This window comes from Megascapheus bottae, unplaced genomic scaffold (assembly GCF_031878675.1).
Source record: "Megascapheus bottae isolate mThoBot1 unplaced genomic scaffold, mThoBot2.hap1 HAP1_SCAFFOLD_50, whole genome shotgun sequence".
Taxonomy (NCBI): Eukaryota; Metazoa; Chordata; class Mammalia; order Rodentia; family Geomyidae; genus Megascapheus; species Megascapheus bottae.
This window is the reverse complement of record NW_028327837.1, coordinates 2,459,931-2,481,253: the sequence shown is the minus strand read 5'-3', so window position 1 is coordinate 2,481,253 and position 21,323 is coordinate 2,459,931. Positions and strand designations below refer to the sequence as shown.

The following is a 21,323-nucleotide window of genomic DNA, read 5'->3' as shown; positions in this document are numbered from 1 at the left end:
AGGTAAGCTTAGCTATCATTCTACTATCAGTTATACTAATAAGCGGCTCATTTTCAATAATTTCATTATCTTCAGCCCAAGAAAACATATGAATAATTATACCAGCATGACCTTTAGCCATAATATGATTTATCTCAACATTAGCTGAAACCAATCGAGCCCCATTTGATCTCACTGAAGGTGAATCAGAACTAGTATCAGGCTTCAATGTAGAATATGCAGCTGGACCATTTGCATTATTCTTTATAGCCGAGTATATAAACATTATCCTTATGAATGTTATTACTACAATGTTATTTCTAGGTCCAATATACTACCCAACAGAACCAGAAATCATCACCAGTACATTCATCATAAAAACCATACTATTAACACTTACTTTCCTATGGATCCGCGCATCATACCCACGATTCCGGTACGATCAACTTATACACCTACTATGAAAAAATTTTCTACCCCTGACACTATCTCTATGTATATGACATGTATCAGTTCCAATCATTACAGTAAGCATTCCACCTATACTATAGAAATATGTCTGATAAAAGAGTTACTTTGATAGAGTAAATAATAGAGGTTGAACTCCTCTTATTTCTAGAATTACAGGAATTGAACCTGACTTAAGAATTCAAATTTCTTAGTGCTACCAATTACACTAAATTCTAGTAAGGTAAGCTAATAAAGCTATTGGGCCCATACCCCAAATATGTTGGTAAATTAACCCTTCCCTTACTAATAAAACCACTATCACTTATCCTAATCTCAATTACCCTAGTTATAGGAACCCTAATTACTATTACAAGCTCTAATTGAATCCTTATGTGAATAGGATTAGAACTAAATATACTAGCAATAATTCCATTAATAAACTATAACATAAGCTATCGATCTACCGAAGCAGCTACAAAATATTTTCTAGTCCAATCAACAGCATCTATATTATTTATATTAGCCATCCTCAACAACCTGAACACATCAGGCCAATGAAACGCACTTAATATACAGAACAATATTACAAACCATATTATGCTAGTATCACTAGCCATAAAACTGGGACTAGTCCCCTTCCACCTATGAGTTCCAGAAGTCACACAAGGCATTCCACTACTACCAGGACTAATCATATTAACATGACAAAAATTAGCTCCTATAGCAATTGTCTATCAATTATCTCCATATTTCAGCGTAAATTTAATAATAATTATAGCATTATCATCTATTCTAATTGGAGGCTGAGGAGGACTCAACCAAACCCAATTACGAAAAATCATAGCTTATTCTTCAATCGCCCATATAGGCTGAATACTAGCAGCAACTGTCTACAACCCATCAGCTATGTTATTTAACCTACTTATTTACATCATATTAACAATCACAGTATTCATCTCACTAAAGTATTTATTAGCACTGACAATAGCCTCACTAACATCCACATGAAACACTCACCCACTTACTACACTAACACTATTAATTTCTCTTCTGTCACTAGGAGGATTACCACCATTAACAGGATTCTTACCTAAATGATATATTATTCAAGAAATAGTATTTAATAATATGACAATCCCAGCCTTATTAATAGCCATAATAGCTCTACTAAACTTATTTTTCTATGTTCGACTAATTTACTCAACATCAATAACTATATTTCCCATAACAAATACAAATAAACTAAAATGATCTGTTAAAAACCAAAAAAAGTTAACCATAGTCCCAACTCTCCTAATAATTTCCTCTTTTTCATTACCTTTAGCCCCCCTAATTTACTCAATCCTATAGGGATTTAGGTTATACAAGACCAAGAGCCTTCAAAGCCCTAAGAAGATAATTCAAGTCTAATCCCTGATAAAACTAAAGACTACAGGCCATAATACCTATATCTACTGAGTGCAAATCAGTCACTTTAACTAAGCTAAGTCTTTCCTAGATTGATAGGAATCAAACCTACAACGAATTAGTTAACAGCTAACTGCCTTAATCAACTGGCTTCAATCTACTTCTCCCGCCTAAAAAAAAAAAAAGAAAAGGCGGGAGAAGCCCCAGGCAGGATTGAGCTGCTCCTTTGAATTTGCAATTCAATGTGATTTCATCACCTCAGGGCTACTGGTAAAAAGAGGGCTTGCACCTCTGTGATTAGATTTACAGTCTAATGCTTACTCAGCCATCTTACCTATGTTCATTAATCGTTGATTATTCTCCACTAACCATAAAGACATCGGAACCTTATACATGATCTTCGGTGCTTGAGCTGGCATAGTAGGTACAGGCCTAAGTATCTTAATTCGAGCAGAACTTGGTCAACCCGGAACGTTACTAGGAGATGATCAAATTTATAATGTCGTTGTTACAGCCCATGCTTTTGTTATAATTTTCTTTATAGTGATACCAATTATAATTGGAGGGTTTGGTAACTGATTAGTGCCATTAATAATTGGAGCCCCTGATATAGCGTTCCCGCGGATAAATAATATAAGTTTTTGGCTACTACCACCTTCCTTTTTACTTTTACTAGCCTCATCCATGGTAGAAGCAGGGGCTGGTACTGGATGAACAGTATATCCACCTTTAGCTGGAAATTTAGCACACGCAGGTGCCTCCGTTGATCTAACTATCTTCTCACTTCACCTGGCAGGGGTATCTTCCATCTTAGGGGCCATTAATTTCATTACCACTATCATTAATATAAAACCGCCGGCAATTACACAATATCAAACACCACTCTTCGTATGATCAGTATTAATTACTGCAGTCCTGTTACTTCTATCCTTACCAGTATTAGCTGCAGGCATTACTATACTATTAACTGACCGAAATCTAAATACAACCTTTTTTGATCCTGCTGGCGGTGGAGACCCTATTCTTTATCAACATCTTTTCTGATTTTTTGGGCACCCTGAGGTTTATATTTTAATTCTCCCAGGCTTTGGTATAATTTCCCATATCGTAACCTACTACTCAGGAAAAAAAGAACCTTTTGGATATATAGGAATGGTTTGAGCCATAATATCAATTGGTTTCCTAGGCTTTATTGTATGGGCTCATCATATATTTACAGTCGGAATAGATGTAGATACTCGAGCCTACTTCACATCCGCCACTATAATCATTGCTATCCCTACTGGTGTAAAGGTTTTTAGCTGATTGGCTACTCTTCATGGAGGAAATATTAAATGATCACCAGCTATACTATGAGCTTTAGGCTTTATTTTTCTCTTCACAGTTGGAGGCTTAACAGGAATTGTCCTATCTAATTCTTCACTAGACATTGTACTACATGACACGTACTATGTAGTAGCCCATTTCCATTATGTTCTTTCTATGGGAGCTGTTTTTGCTATCATAGGAGGATTTGTCCACTGATTCCCATTATTTGCAGGATATACTCTAAGTGACACATGAGCAAAAATCCATTTTACAGTAATATTTGTTGGAGTAAACCTAACATTCTTCCCTCAACATTTTCTTGGACTCGCGGGTATACCACGGCGATATTCAGATTACCCAGATGCCTACACTACATGAAATACTGTATCTTCAACAGGCTCATTCATCTCATTAACAGCGGTCATCTTAATAATCTTTATAATCTGAGAAGCACTAGCTTCCAAACGAGAAGTTAAGTCAGTAGAAATAGTAGCTACTAATTTAGAATGAATCCATGGGTGTCCTCCACCTTTCCACACATTTGAGGAGCCAGTGTTTATTAAATCCTCCTAATATAAGAAAGGAAGGAATTGAAACCCCTAAAACTAGTTTCAAGCCAGTCCCATATACCTATATGTCTTTCTCTATTAGATACTAGTTAAATAATAACATAACTTTGTCAAAGTTAAATTACAGGTTAATTTCCCGTGTATCTTAATGGCGTACCCAATACAACTAGGACTTCAAGATGCTACTTCCCCTATCATAGAGGAGTTAACTGACTTTCATGATCATACTCTAATAATCGTATTCCTTATTAGTACACTAGTTTTATATATTATTTCACTAATATTAACTACTAAGTTAACACATACTAGTACAATGGATGCTCAAGAAGTAGAGACGATCTGAACCGTATTACCCGCCATCATCCTCATCATAATTGCATTGCCTTCATTACGGATTTTATATATAATGGATGAAATTAATGATCCCTACTTAACCGTGAAAACTATAGGTCATCAATGATATTGAAGTTATGAATACACTGATTATGAAGATTTGATATTTGATTCATATATAATTGCTACTTCAGATTTAAAGCCAGGAGAGCTGCGATTACTAGAAGTAGACAATCGAGTAGTTCTACCAATTGAACTACCTATTCGTATATTAATCTCATCAGAAGATGTACTTCATTCATGAGCAGTACCTTCACTAGGCCTAAAAACTGATGCTATCCCTGGGCGACTAAATCAAGCCACTTTAACCTCATCACGACCTGGGTTATTTTATGGACAATGTTCAGAAATTTGTGGCTCAAATCATAGCTTCATGCCTATCGTTCTAGAAATGGTACCCCTAAAATATTTTGAGGCATGAACATCAAGTATGTCATAGTCACCACTACGAAGCTAAACTCAGCATTAACCTTTTAAGTTAAAGACTGGATATGATATATCCCGTAGTGACATGCCTCAGCTGGACACATCCCCATGATTCATAACCATTCTAGGGACTATAATTTCCCTCTTTATTATCTTTCAAATAAAAATTAAAAATAACATCTTCTTTAATAATCCCACCTCTAAAAAAATAGAGTCAACTATATTTAAACCCCCTTGAGAAACAAAATGAACGAAAATTTATTTGCCTCTTTCACTACCCCTTCATTAATAGGATTACCACTAGTAATCCTAATTATCATATTACCAATATTATTCTACCCTTCAACAAATCGACTGATCTCCAACCGATTATCTACTATTCAAGCATGGGTTGATAAATAATATTATTAAACAAATAATAATGACACATAATCCCAAAGGTCAAAATTGGACCCTGATGTTAATTACCCTGATTATATTTATTGCATCAACAAACCTACTAGGCTTACTCCCTCATTCCTTTACTCCAACAACTCAACCATCAATAAATCTATCTATAGCAATTCCATTATGAACCGGCACTGTAATTTTAGGCTTTCGATATAAAACTAAATCATCCCTAGCCCATTTTCTACCACAAGGTACCCCTATCCCCCTAATCCCAATATTAATTATTATTGAAACTATTAGTCTATTTATTCAACCAATAGCCCTGGCAATTCGATTAACAGCTAATATCACGGCAGGACATTTGTTAATTCACCTCATTGGGGTGCCTCAATAGTAGTTTTCTCTATCTCTCCAGTTGGTTCAATACTAACCTTTATTATTTTGGTTTTATTAACAGTCCTTGAATTTGCTGTAGCTCTAATTCAAGCATATGTATTCACTCTGCTAGTAAGTCTTTATCTACAAGACAATACTTAATGACACACCAATCCCATGCTTTCCATATAGTAAACCCAAGTCCTTGACCATTAACAGGAGCCCTGTCTGCCCTTTTACTTACGTCAGGCCTAATTATGTGATTCCACTACAACTCCTATATCTTACTAGCTATCGGATTACTTACCAATACTTTAACTATATATCAATGATGACGAGATATTATCCGAGAAGGGACATTTCAAGGCCACCACACCCCAGTTGTTCAAAAAGGCTTACGCTACGGCATAGTTCTGTTTATTATCTCAGAAATCTTCTTTTTTGCAGGATTCTTTTGAGCATTTTATCACTCTAGTCTGGCACCAACACCCGAACTAGGGGGATGCTGACCCCCTACCGGAATCCTACCACTAAATCCTCTAGATGTACCACTCCTGAACACATCTGTATTACTAGCATCAGGGGTATCTATTACATGAGCCCATCACAGCCTTATAGAAGGCAACCGAGGTAACATAATCCAAGCGCTAACAATCACAATTTTATTAGGCACTTATTTCACTGCACTCCAAGGATCTGAATACCTAGAAACTCCTTTTACTATTGCCGACGGAGTGTACGGATCTACCTTTTTCATGGCTACAGGCTTCCACGGCCTTCATGTTATAATTGGAATAACATTCTTATTAGTGTGCTTATTGCGTCAAATCCAATATCATTTTACATCTACTCATCACTTCGGATTTGAAGCCGCTGCTTGATATTGACATTTTGTAGATGTAGTGTGATTATTCCTTTATGTATCAGTTTATTGATGAGGATCTTACTTTTTTAGTATATCAGTACATTTGACTTCCAATCAAAAGGATTTGGTTATATTCCAAGAAAAAGTAATTAACCTAATTTTATCACTAACACTAAATTTCACCATTTCACTAATTCTAGTCTTAGTAGCTTTTTGAGTGCCTCAAATGAATATTTATTCAGAAAAAGTACATCCCTGTGAATGTGGGTTTGATCCTATAAACTCCGCACATCTCCCTTTCTCCATAAAATTTTTCCTAGTGGCTATTACTTTCCTACTTTTTGACCTAGAAATTGCTCTATTATTACCCATTCCATGAGCCTTCCAATATCAAGACACACAGTCAATAATAATGCTAGCATTAACTTTAATTACTATTCTAGCACTAGGTCTAGCATATGAATGAAGCAATAAAGGCCTAGAATGAGATGAATATGATGGTTAGTTTAAATAAAATAACTGATTTCGACTCATTAGATTATGATTAAGCTCATGACCATCATATGCCACCAACAATATTAAATCTTTACCTAATATTCTCTATTTCAATAACTGGAATAATAATTTTTCGATCACACTTAATATCTCCTCTCTTGTGCCTAGAGGGAATAATGTTAACCTTATGTATATTAATATGTGTAGAAACAACATTAAATCACTACACTTACTCATTTGTATTCCCAATCATTTTACTAGTCTTAGGAGCATGTGAGGCAGCTATCGGATTGTCTTTACCAGTCAAAGTATCTATAAATTATGGCTCAGATTATGTACAAAATCTAAATCTCCTACAATGCTAAAAATCATCATCCCATTACTAATAATTATCCCAATAATCTGATTATCTAACAATAAAATAATCTGAATCTACTCAACATCATACAGCCTAATTATCACAATAGGGGCTATTATTAACCTTATCTCCCCGTATCCAACCATATATTTCTCTCTAATATTCTTCTCAGATATACTATCTATACCTTTAATAATTCTCACCTACTGACTAACTCCATTAATACTTATAGCCAGCCAAAATCATTTATCCAAAGAATCACCCCTATGGAAAAAAACTTATATCACCTTATTAATTATTTTACAAGCCCTCCTAATTATAACCTTCTCAGCTACGGAATTAATCATATTCTATATCTTATTTGAGGCCACCCTTATTCCCACAGTGATTATCATTACACGATGAGGTAATCAAACTGAACGACTAAAAGTGGGCTCATATTTCTTATTTTATACACTACTAGGTTCCATTCCCCTATTGATTGCCCTAATCTGCTTATACAAAATAGAAGGTACCTTAAATTTATGCTCTCTACAGTATATTATTAAAACTAATGTTCCTGAATGAACAAACAACTTGCTATGACTAGCATGTATAATAGCTTTCATAGTAAAAATACCACTTTATGGGTTACACCTATGACTTCCAAAAGCCCATGTTGAAGCACCAATTGCAGGCTCCATAGTACTTGCAGCAATCCTCCTAAAATTAGGCAGCTATGGCATAATACGCTTATCACTCTTTATCAGTCCAAACTCAGAAAAAATAATTTTTCCATTTATCCTCTTATCATTATGAAGTATATTGATAACTAGTTCAGTTTGTTTACGACAAACGGACCTAAAATCACTGATTGCTTACTCATCTGTCAGCCACATAGCCCTGGTTATCTTAGCCATTATAATCCAAACCCCTTGAAGCTACATAGGAGCTACCGCTATAATAATTGCACACGGATTAACATCATCAGCCCTATTCTGCCTAGCCAACACTAATTATGAACGCGTACATAGCCGAACTATGCTATTAGTTCGAGGTTTACAATCTATCCTACCGTTAATAGCTATGTGATGATTTTTAATCTCACTAACAAACCTAGCCCTACCACCCACTATCAATTTAATTGGAGAATTATTTATTATTATCTCAACTTTCAAATGAGCCACAACAACCATTATATTAACGGGACTGAATATACTAATCACAGCAGCCTATACATTGTATATACTCATCTCGACTCAACGAGGAAAACTACCTGATCACCTTATGAACCTAAAACCTACCCATACCCGAGAACACTCCTTAATTGCTTTTCACCTGCTTCCCATAGTTATACTTATACTAAAACCAGAACTAATCCTAGGTCCAACATTTTGTAATTATAGTTTATAAAAACACTAGATTGTGAATCTACAGATAAAGATTAAACCCTTTTAATTACCGAAAAAGTAATAGCTAAGAACTGCTAATTCTTTAGCCCCATATATAAAAATATGGCTTTTTTACTTTTTTAGGATAACAGTAATCCGTTGGTCTTAGGAACCAAAAAATTGGTGCAACTCCAAACAAAAGTAATAAATATAATAATTTTCTCCTATATATTTATCTTTATTATTCTTCTAAAACCATTTATATTTAACCTACTAGCACTCAATAAACCAAATACAAGCAACATATTAACTGTAAAATGAGCATTTATCCTAAGTCTAATTCCATTAACAATCTATCTCAACCTTAACAAAGAAATTATTATCTTAAACTGACAATGAATTACCATCCACACTATCAGCATCAACATAAGCTTCAAAATGGACTTTTACTCAATCATATTTATACCTGTAGCATTATATGTAACATGGTCAATTATAGAATTCTCACATTGATATATAAAACATGACCCGTATCTTGATCGATTTATAGACTATCTAAGTATATTCTTAATCACCATACTGATCCTAGTTACCGCAAACAATATATTCCAATTATTTATCGGATGAGAAGGAGTAGGAATCATGTCTTTTCTGCTTATTGGGTGATGATACGGACGAACAGACGCCAATACATCAGCTATACAAGCTATTATTTATAACCGTATTGGAGATATTGGACTAGTTATTGCCATAGCATGATTTTACAAAAACTTCAACTCCTGAGATTTTCAACAAATCCTTTCTATAAAACTAACATCTAATCTACCTCTACTAGGACTAATCATTGCCGCAATCGGAAAGTCAGCTCAATTCGGCCTACATCCCTGACTACCTGCCGCTATAGAAGGGCCTACCCCAGTATCAGCATTACTACACTCAAGCACCATAGTTGTAGCAGGGGTATTCTTACTTATCCGATTTCATCCACTACTATCAAACAACGCTACAATACTATCGATTATTCTGTGCACTGGAGCAATAACAACACTATTTACAGCCATTTGTGCACTCACACAAAATGATATCAAAAAAATTATCGCTTTCTCAACTTCAAGCCAATTAGGTCTAATAATAGTTACATTAGGAATTAATCAACCCAACCTAGCATTTTTCCACATCTGCACCCACGCTTTCTTTAAAGCAATATTATTTATATGCGCTGGATCTATCATTCACAACCTAAACGATGAACAAGATATTCGTAAGATAGGAGGAATTTCAAAATCTATACCAATCACATCATCAGCCATTGTAATTGGAAATTTAGCCCTCACAGGAGTACCATTTTTATCCGGATTTTATTCAAAAGACTTAATCATTGAGTCAATAAATACCTCCTATACTAACTCATGAGCAATAATTACAACTTTGGTAGCCACATCCCTAACAGCAGCCTATAGCACACGACTAATCTACTACGTTCTATCAAATCAACCACGGTCTACAACAATCATGTACATAAATGAAAATAACAAAAAACTTACTTTTCCAATCCAACGTCTATTATTAGGAAGTATCTTCGCAGGGTTTATTTTATCTGGTTATATCCAACCAATAAACACTCAAAATATAACAATACCACTGACAATTAAATTAACAGCTATTCTAATCACAGTAATAGGTGTTATAGTAGCCATAGAACTAAACCTAATAACTCGTTATATAAAAATATATCCTAACAACTATAAATTTAATTTTTCAATTATACTAGGATATTTTCCACTAATCATTCACCGATATATGACTACAATTATTCTAAAATTCAACCAAAAAATTGCAACATCATTACTAGATCTTATGTGACTCGAAAAAATTTTACCTAAAAATATCGAATCAACACAAACCTCAATATCATCAGCTACCTCAAACATAAATGGACTAATTAAACTATACTTTTTATCCTTTATACTATCTATAATTATCTTAATGTTAGTTATCATCTAACTCCACGAGTAATCTCAATAATAATAAAAACCCCTACAAGTAAAGATCAACCTGAAATAATTAAGAGTCAATTTCCCAGATTATACATACTCCCAACCCCAATAGAATCCTCACGAACAACCAGAATCTCCTCACCTTCAACACCCAGCAAATCTAACCCTACTACAAAAGAAGACAAATATTTCAACCCATCAGATTCTATAAAAAGCACAATCAAAATAATTTCTAGAACAATACCAGAAAATAACAAAAACCACATTCAAGAATTAGAACTTCATATCTCAGGATATTCCTCTGTAGCCAAAGCAGTAGTGTATCCAAAGACTACAAGTATTCCACCTAGATAAATAAGACATACTATTAAACCTATATAAGAACAACCATAATATAAAACCACACCACACCCAGCACCCCCATTAACAATCAAACCAAGCCCTGCATAAATTGGTGATGGCTTAGCTGCCACCACAACAATTCCAAGAACTATAACTATTAAAAGAAAATTACTCAAGTAATTCATAATTTCTACATGGATATTAGCCAAGACTAGTGACATGAAAAATCACCGTTGTTATTCAACTATAGAAACTAATGACAATTATACGCAAGTCTCACCCATTATTTAAAATCGTAAATCACGCTTTCATTGACCTACCCACCCCACCTAATATCTCAGGCTGATGAAACTTCGGCTCTCTGTTAGGCATATGCTTAATCCTACAAATCTCAACTGGCCTATTCCTAGCCATACACTATACATCAGATACTCTAACAGCTTTTTCATCAGTAACCCATATCTGCCGAGATGTAAGTTATGGTTGACTAATCCGATATATACATGCAAATGGAGCTTCACTATTTTTTATCTGCCTATACATCCATATTGGACGTGGCATTTACTACGGCTCCTACCTTTATAAGGAAACATGAAATGTTGGCATCTTGCTCCTATTCTTATCTATAGCCACCGCATTTGTTGGCTACGTCTTACCATGAGGACAAATATCATTTTGAGGAGCCACCGTTATTACCAACCTCCTATCAGCAATCCCTTATATCGGTCAAGACCTAGTAGAATGGATTTGAGGTGGGTTTTCAGTAGATAAAGCAACCCTTACACGATTCTTTGCATTTCACTTTATCCTCCCTTTTATCATTGCAGCCCTAGCCACAGTCCACCTCCTATTTCTTCATGAAACAGGATCAAATAATCCACTAGGCATCCCATCAGACTGTGCCAAAATCCCATTCTACCCCTACTACTCAACCAAAGACTTCTTAGGAGCACTATTACTGATTATATTTTTCATGACCTTAGTGTTGTACCTCCCAGACAAACTAGGAGACCCAGACAACTATATACCCGCTAATCCTCTCAACACCCCACCACATATCAAACCTGAATGATACTTCTTATTTGACTACGCTATCCTACGATCTATTCCCAATAAACTAGGAGGTGTTGTAGCCCTAGTCTTATCAATTTTAGTCCTAGCCCTTCTTCCCTACCTTCATACATCAAACCAACGAAGCCTTCTATTCCGCCCACTAAGCCAATTCCTATTCTGAACCCTAGTGGCAGACCTATTTTTACTCACATGGATTGGAGGGCAACCCGTTGAGCCCCCATTTATTATTATTGGTCAAACAGCCTCAATCATATATTTCATCATTATTTTAATTCTTATACCACTAGCAGGCTTAATTGAAAATAAATTACTCAAATGAAGATCGCTCTAATAGTATAATTCCAATACTTAGGTCTTGTAAACCTACAAAGAGGTATAAAATCCCCTTAGAGCGAACTCAAGGAAAAGACTTTTTCATCCTACCGCCAACTCCCAAAGCTGGAGTTCTACTTAAACTATTCCTTGAAGTAAACACCTACCTACCCCACAAACAATACTTAACCTCAATTGGTCTATCTACACTTGTTTATACAATTATTATAACTACCACAAGCAGAGTTAATTTTTATAAAACATTAAAATAATTTTAAACATAACTAAAATATATGGACTTAATACTCTTTCTCTTACTCATCCTCCATGGCCTTCAAAATTTCATCAAAGGACAATTCCCTACCCTCAGCCTTTCCACTCTTAGTTAGGCTACACCAAAATCCAAGCCTCTGACATCAGGCTGGAATCAGACTCACCACGTGATGGAAACCACACACTGCAGAGCTCTGGTGTTGAGCAAAATGCCGCTGCTAGATCTCATTCTTACCCACATGTAGAGGAAACTCATTGCCCCATTAATGGTGTCAAGGTCAAGCCAATCCCATCACTGTTTCATAGAGCAGCACTCCAAACACTGCAGACCATTGAAGATTGGAATTTCAGGAGTGTGGGCCCTGATGTGTGTCCCAGTTCTTGAGTGAATATGTGGACACATGCCAAAACGGACAGTGCTCATGAATTATCCTGGGGAGATGTTTCGAAAGGAACTGTAAGGTTTGAATTGTCACACTCTATTAAAATTCTTGTTCCATACTCTGGTCATGATTTTCTTCTTTCATCTCTACTGTTACAAAGACAGTGCTCTTTCATGTGTTTTGACCTGGGAAGCTGGCAGGATGCTCAGTGGATTTTATGTATGCACGGCAAAGGCTGCCAACCTTCTGTACTCTAATGAAGGAAGGGCCTGTCCTCCTTCCACTAAGCAAGGGTTCAATTTAGTTTCACTACATTGAGGTTGCACTAACATCTCTACCAGAAAGTGGGTCTGGAGGGGGCTGGCAGTTTGGCCTACTGGTAGAATGCTTGCCTAGCATGCACGAAGACCGGTGTTTGATTCCTTGGTACCACATACATAGCAAAAAGTCAGAAATAGTGCAGTGGTTTAAGTGGTAGAGCTCTAGCCCTGAGAAAGCCCAAGGACAGTGCCCAGGCCCTGAGTTCAAGGCCCAGGTCTGGCACAAAAAAATGGGACTGGAGGTTGAGGTGATCTCACAGAGCTTGGTGAAGGATTGAGTGCTGTTCAATTCCTCCTGGTCAAGCAAGGCACCAGGCACATGCTCAGGTGCTTGTCTGCAGGCAGGTGATTCTGACCTAGGTCCCCAGGGGATAATGTCCCCCACACTACAGGTGGAAAATTCCACTGGGGGCCTGGACAAGCACATCACCCTGTACCTCCAACAGACCATTACCCCTCTTTTAATGTTTGCTCCCTTTTTAAGCCCTATAAAGGCCTACCCCAAACCCAGTCCCTTGCTCAACCTCTAGTCCTGTGGGTAGATCTCTGCCCCTTGCTATTCTACAATTCATGCCCCGTTCTGTTGATGATTGAGTCCAGCCTATTCTGTTTCCATTCTCCTCCATTTTTCTAATACATGAAGCTGTATTCTAATACTCTGAAATGTGACTGTCTCCCTAAACAACATGTGCACTGCAAAGTTGCACACTGGGAAATTTCAGTTCACACACTATTCAAGGATATTCTTATATTCCATGTGGCTTTCATTTCACCATACTGTCAAGAATTATGCTTTTTAGAAGGTCAAGTGCATGCTCATAGATGGAATGGCACACTGAAGGACAGATGTGGACTCACTGTCATAGGTCTGTGGGTAACAATCACTGGACTCAGCACAGTAGGAGACATTATGGAGGACCAAGCTCTTGAGGCCATTACTGATTGATTTAGTTTTGGATGAAGGGCACTAGCTAAACATAAGCACGATGCTGTCCACCATAAAGAATTGGCTAGATCTCCTCAGGGGAATCCAGGTGAAAGCCACCAGGAAGTGTAATACCCATTAACAGTGGCTAAGTTCTTTCTTGCTCTTCTTGAGACTTGAACTCAGGAACTGGGCACTGCCTCTTACCTTTATTGTCTCAAGGCACCTAAAATGATAAAGAAGACAATCCAAACCTTCATATGGAACAAAAAAGATGTGAAATAGCCAAAGAAACTCTAAGCAAAAAAGCAGTGCTTGTGGGTTTATAATCCCAGACCTCAACCTCTATTACAGAGCTATAATAAGAAGAAAAAAAACAGCTTGTATTGGCACAAAACTAGACCCAAAGATGAATGGAGTAGAATACAAGACTCAGTGAGACCAAAGGAGGATTCATATACAAGTGAAGTTGTCTTAGATTGTCCAGATCAGCCCATGTTCCAACAAAACCTCCTAACCACCATCAAGTGACCTCCATGAATTCTCCCCCGCCCCTGCAAAAAAAAAAAAAGAGTTGTCTGACTTGGCACCAAACTGTGAAGTATAAGAAAAATTGTTGATGTTTCAGATAGTCAGCTTGAGGACTGAATTCTGAAGGTTCTCCAGGACATAGCCAACTTATTGTGCCAGCAAGAGTTCAAAGACTATGCCAGTATTCAATATTGAAAATAGTACTGAGTGGATCTAATCCTGTGACTTTATATGTTGAAGAGTATTACGATTTCAACTTTATTGCTCTCGCTCTGTTTAAATGGTTCTCCATCTAGTTGGTTTAGCCTTGGAGAGTCAACAGCATCTAGAAATTTATCAAATTTTTCTCTATTTTTCAATTTATTAGAACATAGTCTTCAAAGTACACTGGTATTCACTGTGACATCTCCATTTTTACTTGCAGTTTTTTCCATTTTGGGTCTTTTTCTTCCTTATTTTGGTTAGTTTTTATCTAGGGCTTTGTCGATATTAGTTATCTTTTCATTACAAGTTTTATTCCGTTAATTCTTTCTATTTTTAGTCTATCCTGCTTTCATTCATGTCTCCCCAATCATCATTGCTTTCTGCCTCCTAATTTTCCTGCCATGTTCAGGTGTATCATTAAGTTCTTTCCTTGAAATCACCCTTTATTTACATAGTCACCTTTATGTATGTCTTAATGATTCTAGCATCATAGCTAGAAACATTTCCCCTCGCACTTCCTTTGAATTATACCAGAGGCTCTTGTGAGTTATGCTTTCATGTTCATTAGATTCTAAAGATTTCTTGATTTCCTTCCTAATTCTTCTGGCCATTGAATCATATGTGCTCAGTCTCCATGCACTTGAATATTTTCTGTAGCTTTTTTTGCAGTTGACTTCAAGTTTTATTGCATTGTTATCAGGAAGAAGAAAGTAAATTATTTCTGTTCTCATCTATTTATTAGTATTTGCTTACTATCCTAAAACACTATCTACTTTGAAAAAAGTTCCATGGATTTCCGGGATGACTGTATCATGCGGATGATAAAGTAGTGTGCAATGGTTTCTTAAGTCCATTTGGTCGACAGTGCCATTCCATTCTGATGTTTCTTGGTTCATGGTTTTGAGGTCCAATAATGGTCTGGATATCCTGCCTATTGGAGTTTGAGGTCTCACAGCACCCCACTCACATTATGTTGGACTCCATCTGCACTGGCAAATGCAGTACTGTTTGCTTCATAAGTTTGGATGCATCAACATGAGAGGCATATATGTTAAAATTGTTATCTCTTATTAAGAGATCTTTCTTTTTATGAATATGAAGTGGCCTTCCCTTGCTTCTCTCCATTTTTCTCTTACAGTTTTCATATTTTCTTTTTTGCATATCCAGTGCTTCAAATATAGTCTAGTCCTTTTGCTGATCTTGCCTGTTGGTATCCTGAAGGCCTCCGAGTGGACCTGGATGACTCAGGTCATCCAGACTTAAAGCGTTCACTACTGTCTTTTTTATGGAGTTCGTTTCCTGTGTTTTTAGTTTGTACTTTTTTTCCAGACCCATGATTCATGGGTTTCCTTTTGTTGTTTATTTGTCTGTCTGTTTGTTTGTTTGTTTGCACCAGTGTTAGGGCTTGAACTCAGGGCCTGGGTGCTGTCCTTGAGCTGTTCTGCTCTACCATTTGTGTCACACCTCCATGTCTACTTTTTGATGGTTAACTAGTGATAAGAGATTCATGGAGTTTCCTACCTGCTGTCTTTGAACCACGATCCTCAAACGTCAAACTCTTGAGTAGCTAGGATTATAAACGTGAGCCACCATACCTGGCAAGTTTTACATGTTACGTTTATATTTTCTTATTTTTGTTGTTTGTCTGATTGATCTAATTGCGCTACTTCATCTTTGATCTCTAATACTCCATCCTCACTTTCTTTTAATTCTGTTCACAATATGTTTAATTGAATTAATTGGATTATTGAAATTTTCCTTTCTAAAATTTTGACTCTTCAAAATATCTGTTTCCTCCTTGGATTTTTATTTTTTTATGCTATGTTGGCTTCATTACTTCATTTTGTTCAGCTGTTGTCTTCGTAGCGTTTATTTAGATTTCTGAGCAAGTTCTTTCAAATATCACCCATTTCACTGTCTTTAAAATCTCTTATGGAAACAGTTGATTTTGGAGGAGATATATTTCTCTGGTGATCTTTATAGTTGTTTTAGTTTATGTATTTGTTTTTCTTTTTTTTTATACTAAAATACTTTAATGTCCCAGTTACACAAAGCCTCCGGCCAGCCGACACCGACCGCTGGACGTGGGGAAACTGAGGCCCCTCGAGTCCCATCCAGCCTGGTTGCAGAGGGCAGGAGGAAGCCTGTGGCCGGGAGAATCAGTCAGGGCCAGGTGCGAGGTGTGGTGCCCGCGGTGGCTCGGGCTGGGGTGCACCGCCTGGCGTGGGCCCGGTGACCCCCGGCTCTGCCTCTGCCGCCGTGGCCACCGTGGCGGGCCGCCGTGGAGTAGCCGCATCCTCTCGTGGTCCTTGGGGTCCAGCACACGGGGCAGGAAGAGGGAGGACTTCTGCGTGCGGCGGGCCCGGAAGCCCCGGCGTGGCCGGCCCTTGCCATTCACGGCCACGTACCACAGCCTGTGGGCACTGGGGTGGCACCGGGCCCGGGCCCGCCGGGCACCGAGAGGTACAGGCGGGAGGCGTAGGTGTTGTAGCCCAGCTCGTGGATTCGTTCTAGGAACTCACATTCGGCATTGCAGTGCTCCGAAGCGTGGAGCCGCCCTCTCTCGTTCATGGCCAGGTACCGTCCAGAGAAGAGCCCCTTGATGGCCACGACCCCACCTCCACCGCCGTGATCTCCAGGAAGCTGGAGGCGCTGTGCTCCAGGCTGCCGTCCACGCGGCCACTCGGGTGCAGCTGCAGGTGGTACCGGGTGGTGCAGTAGAGCTGGCGGCGCCGGGGCGCCCCGCCTAGGCGCTGGTACACGCCGCCGCCGAGCCTGCCCGCATCGCGCCACAGCCGCGCCCCCGGGGCCGCCGAGGGCCAGCCGGGCTCCAGCAGGCTGAGCAGCAGGAGCCAGATCAGGCCCATCCTGGCATCGCGCCCGCCACGCGGCGGCTGCCGGCCTGCGCGGTGCCCATGGAAGGCGCAGGGAGGGGATGGGCAGAGGGGAGGGGAGGGGGAGAGAGAGCAGGAGAGAGAGGGGGGGGAGAGGGAGACACTGACTTTAATTTCTTCCCCAGGAGCCCTGGAGCGGTGAAATTTCCGCTGCTGCGCAAAAGCAGCTATATTGGATACATTTGTATTTGGTTATTTGAAACTGGATAGGGAAGGGGGAAAAACAAGATGAGGGGTGGGGGTGGGGGAGGAGGGAAATGGGGACCAAGACATAAGAAAGGGTATCAATGTATGTGAATTAATGCACCTTCTATCTGGCGAATATAATGTAACCCTTCTATTAATTAGAATAAAAATATATGAAAAAAACAAAGGCTTTTTTGCTTTCATCTCTTATCTTTTAAATAAAGTTCCATCTGTTAAGCCCAGTTTTCCCTGGCAAAAATTAGGACATGGAAGGCATTTTCCTGCGTATATTCTATGAAACACAGCTTTTGTCCCAGAATGAGAAAGACTGTACTTGAGAGAGACCTTAACATTGCCTCCTTATAATTCTTTCAATAGCCCCTCCACCAAGCCAGGGCAACAACATCAACAAAACCCTGCTGTTTGATCCAGACTCCTGTCATTCATTTTATTTCACCAGCCCAAGCACGAATTCGGGGAAAACCTTCTGAAGTCCTGCAGCTTCAAATTCCTTTTGTAAGTCATCCCACACTAAATACTCTTTGACTTCCAATGCCAGAAACCTTGTGTGTTCTGTCTGTACTTTTGTTTCCAATAGTACACTAATCATTTTCTCTTTGCATTTCTTTCCACTTGAGTCCGCATCGACTTTGGAGGTTTTCTGCAGCATCAGGTACTCCTTGATGTTGCTTCTGTGTCCTTGCAGTAAAATCAGTATTATTTTACCCATGAACATCCGTCTTCCTGTGAGCCTTAAATCAGAAGCCCATTTCTGCACAGTTCTGATGTATTTAGTCTTTGCTCTCATAGGATCTAGATGCAAAAGAGCCAGCCACAATCCATCATCCATGGTCGGGCTGACTGCAAAAGCATCCTGGCTGCTGCCCTTTCTGGGTTCTGGCTGGTTGAGGATATGCCGGAGATTCTGCTGACACCAGAGGACCAGCTCCTGAACCATAGGTTCTGACAGGAGGGTCTCTGCTTGCTCGAGTAGCATGTCCTTCCCAGTCTCCCACTGGGCCCTGGTCAGGAGTTCAGAGTTAACTGAGATCCTGGGCAGGCACAAGTGGTAGGTGACAGGTAACTGGAATACCGACTCTCAGGGTATATCCACATCTCAAGTCCTTCAGCCTTGGTGTGGATTCTGTTTCAAGGCCTCAGGGAAGGAGCCTGGGTCTCGGAGCGCCAGGGCCAGGGGGGAGGGGCGCGGGGCGGGGCCCCCGGCCTGGCCACGGGGAGAACACCTGAGGCTGATGGCCCGGGGTCTTCACCTGAGCGGCTCAACACCTCCCACTCGTGGGGCCCGCAGAAAATCGCCGCCAAAGCCTCCAGCTCGTCGCTCACCAGCGCCGCCATGTCCGCTTCCGGTGGCCGCTGTCACCAGGCCGGGAGCAGCGCGGCCTCACGGCCACTCTATATCCTAATTTTTGCTGGGTATTTCATTAATGTTTGAACTCAGGACCTCATGCTCTCTTGACCTGCTTGCTTTGCTGACACTCTAATACTTGAGCCATATATCCTAATTTTTGCTGGCTATTTCATTAATGTTTGAACTCAGGACCTCATGCTCTCTTGACCTGCTTGCTTTGCTGACACTCTAATACTTGAGCCATATATCCTAATTTTGCTGGCTATTTCATTAATGTTTGAACTCAGGACCTCATGCTCTCTTGACTTGCTTGCTTGGCTGACACTCTAATACTTGAGCCATATATCCCAGTTTTGGCTGGCCACTTTGGAGACAAACTCACAGAACTTTCTGCCTGACCTTGAATCTCTCATCCTCCATATCCCAGCCTCCTGCTTAGTAGATTATCACATGAACCACAGCATGGGACTTCCTAATTCCACTATTTGATGGGGAATGCAAGTTACTAGTAGAGTGAGAAAAATCGTAGAAAATACTGTGGACGCCACTTAAATTTTATTGAGTCAGTACAGCATTCTGTGATGTTTTCCCAATGTTTTATGCCCAAATCAGAAATTAATTCACTTTTGAAAAATACGTACTAAATTCTTGATATGAGCTGTACATTTCACTAAGTTATGGATATGTAAAGATTAATAGGACAATATTCTATTCCCCAAAATCCTCAGTGCCTTCTATGAGAACTGCATGGCTTCTATGAAGCTGCATGGCTTAGGAATAATTGGGCTGAGCAGGATTTACAGCAACTAGGAGGCTTAGAGTCTGGGTTTAAGTTGCCTGGGTGCAAATCCCTGCTTTGTTACTCACTTCTGTCTAGTACTTGGTAAGTTCTTGAAACTTTTCTTTCCATTATTGTGTGATATATGGCATTTGTAATAGATTTACCTCATTGGCTGTTGTAAGCTATAGCATATTATGTGACTAGTTAAATACTGCCTGATCCATAGAGAGGAAACACTTGACAAATATTAGCCGTTAATAGGGTTATTAATACTATCATATGCATTGAGTGCTTATGGCATCATGATGGGTGAAAGAAGACAGAAAATAAGCCATACTATATCAACACAATGAAGTTCAGAAAAACATCACAAGTGAAATATTCTACTGGGAAAAATCCATCAAACAATGATAAATGAAACATTGGATTAGAAAATCCTATAACATCTTTTCTTTCTATTCAAAAACCAAGATTTCCCTATAAAAATGATTTGTGTGGCCAGGAATGTGGACTATTAGTAGAGTACTTGCCTAGCATGCACGAAGGCCCCAGTTTTGATTCCTTGTACCACCTACACAGAAAGTCATAATAGCCCAGCACAGTGGCTCACAGCTGTAATACCATCCACTCGGGAGGCTGAGATCTAAGGATTGCACATAAAAGCCAGCCGGGGCAGTAAAGTCCGTGAGACTCTTATCTCCAGTTAACAACTAGAAAATCAGAAATGGTGCTGAGGCTCAAGCGGTAGGGTGATAGCCTTGAGCTGAAAAAGAGCTCAGGGGCAATGCCCAGGCCCAGACTTCAAGTCTAATGACACACCACAAAAGAAGGAAAGAAAGAAGGAAGGAAAGAAAGAGAGAGAGAGAGAGAGAGAGAGAGAGAGAGAGAGAGAGAGAGAGAGAGAAAGAAAAAGAAAATCTCTAAGTGGTGTTGTGGTTCAAGTGGTAGACCTCTAGCCTTAAGAAAACCCAAGGACAGTACACAGGCCCTGAGTTCAAGCTGCAGCCTCCTGAGTAGCTAGGATTGGAGCAGCAGCCACCAGCACCTGGCTATATATGTGTTTTTAAAAACTATAAACTCGGCTGGGTGTTTGGCTTAGTGGTAGAGTGCTTGCTTAACATGCATGAAGACCCGGATTCGATTCCTCTTGTACCACATACATAAGAAAAAGCCAGAAGTGGTGCTGTGGCTCAAGTGGTTGAATGCTAGTCTTGAGGAAAAAACCCAAGGGCAGTGCTCAGGCCCTGAGTTCAAGACCTAGGATTGGCAAAAAAAAAAAAAACTAGAAAATCTTAGCTGCTACCACACAGTTAAAATAATAAACCCATTTCCTGCTAAAAGAAAAAT

The 21,323-nt window shown here is 39.1% G+C and overlaps 2 pseudogenes; both read right to left on the bottom strand.

Moving 5' to 3' along the window:
* Positions 1-16,790: 16,790 nt before the first annotated feature.
* LOC150039071 (fibroblast growth factor 3 pseudogene) lies at positions 16,791-17,613 on the bottom strand (annotated as a pseudogene).
* A 574-nt stretch (positions 17,614-18,187) lies between these two features.
* On the bottom strand, positions 18,188-19,182 carry LOC150039070 (RWD domain-containing protein 3-like; annotated as a pseudogene).
* Positions 19,183-21,323: the final 2,141 nt, after the last annotated feature.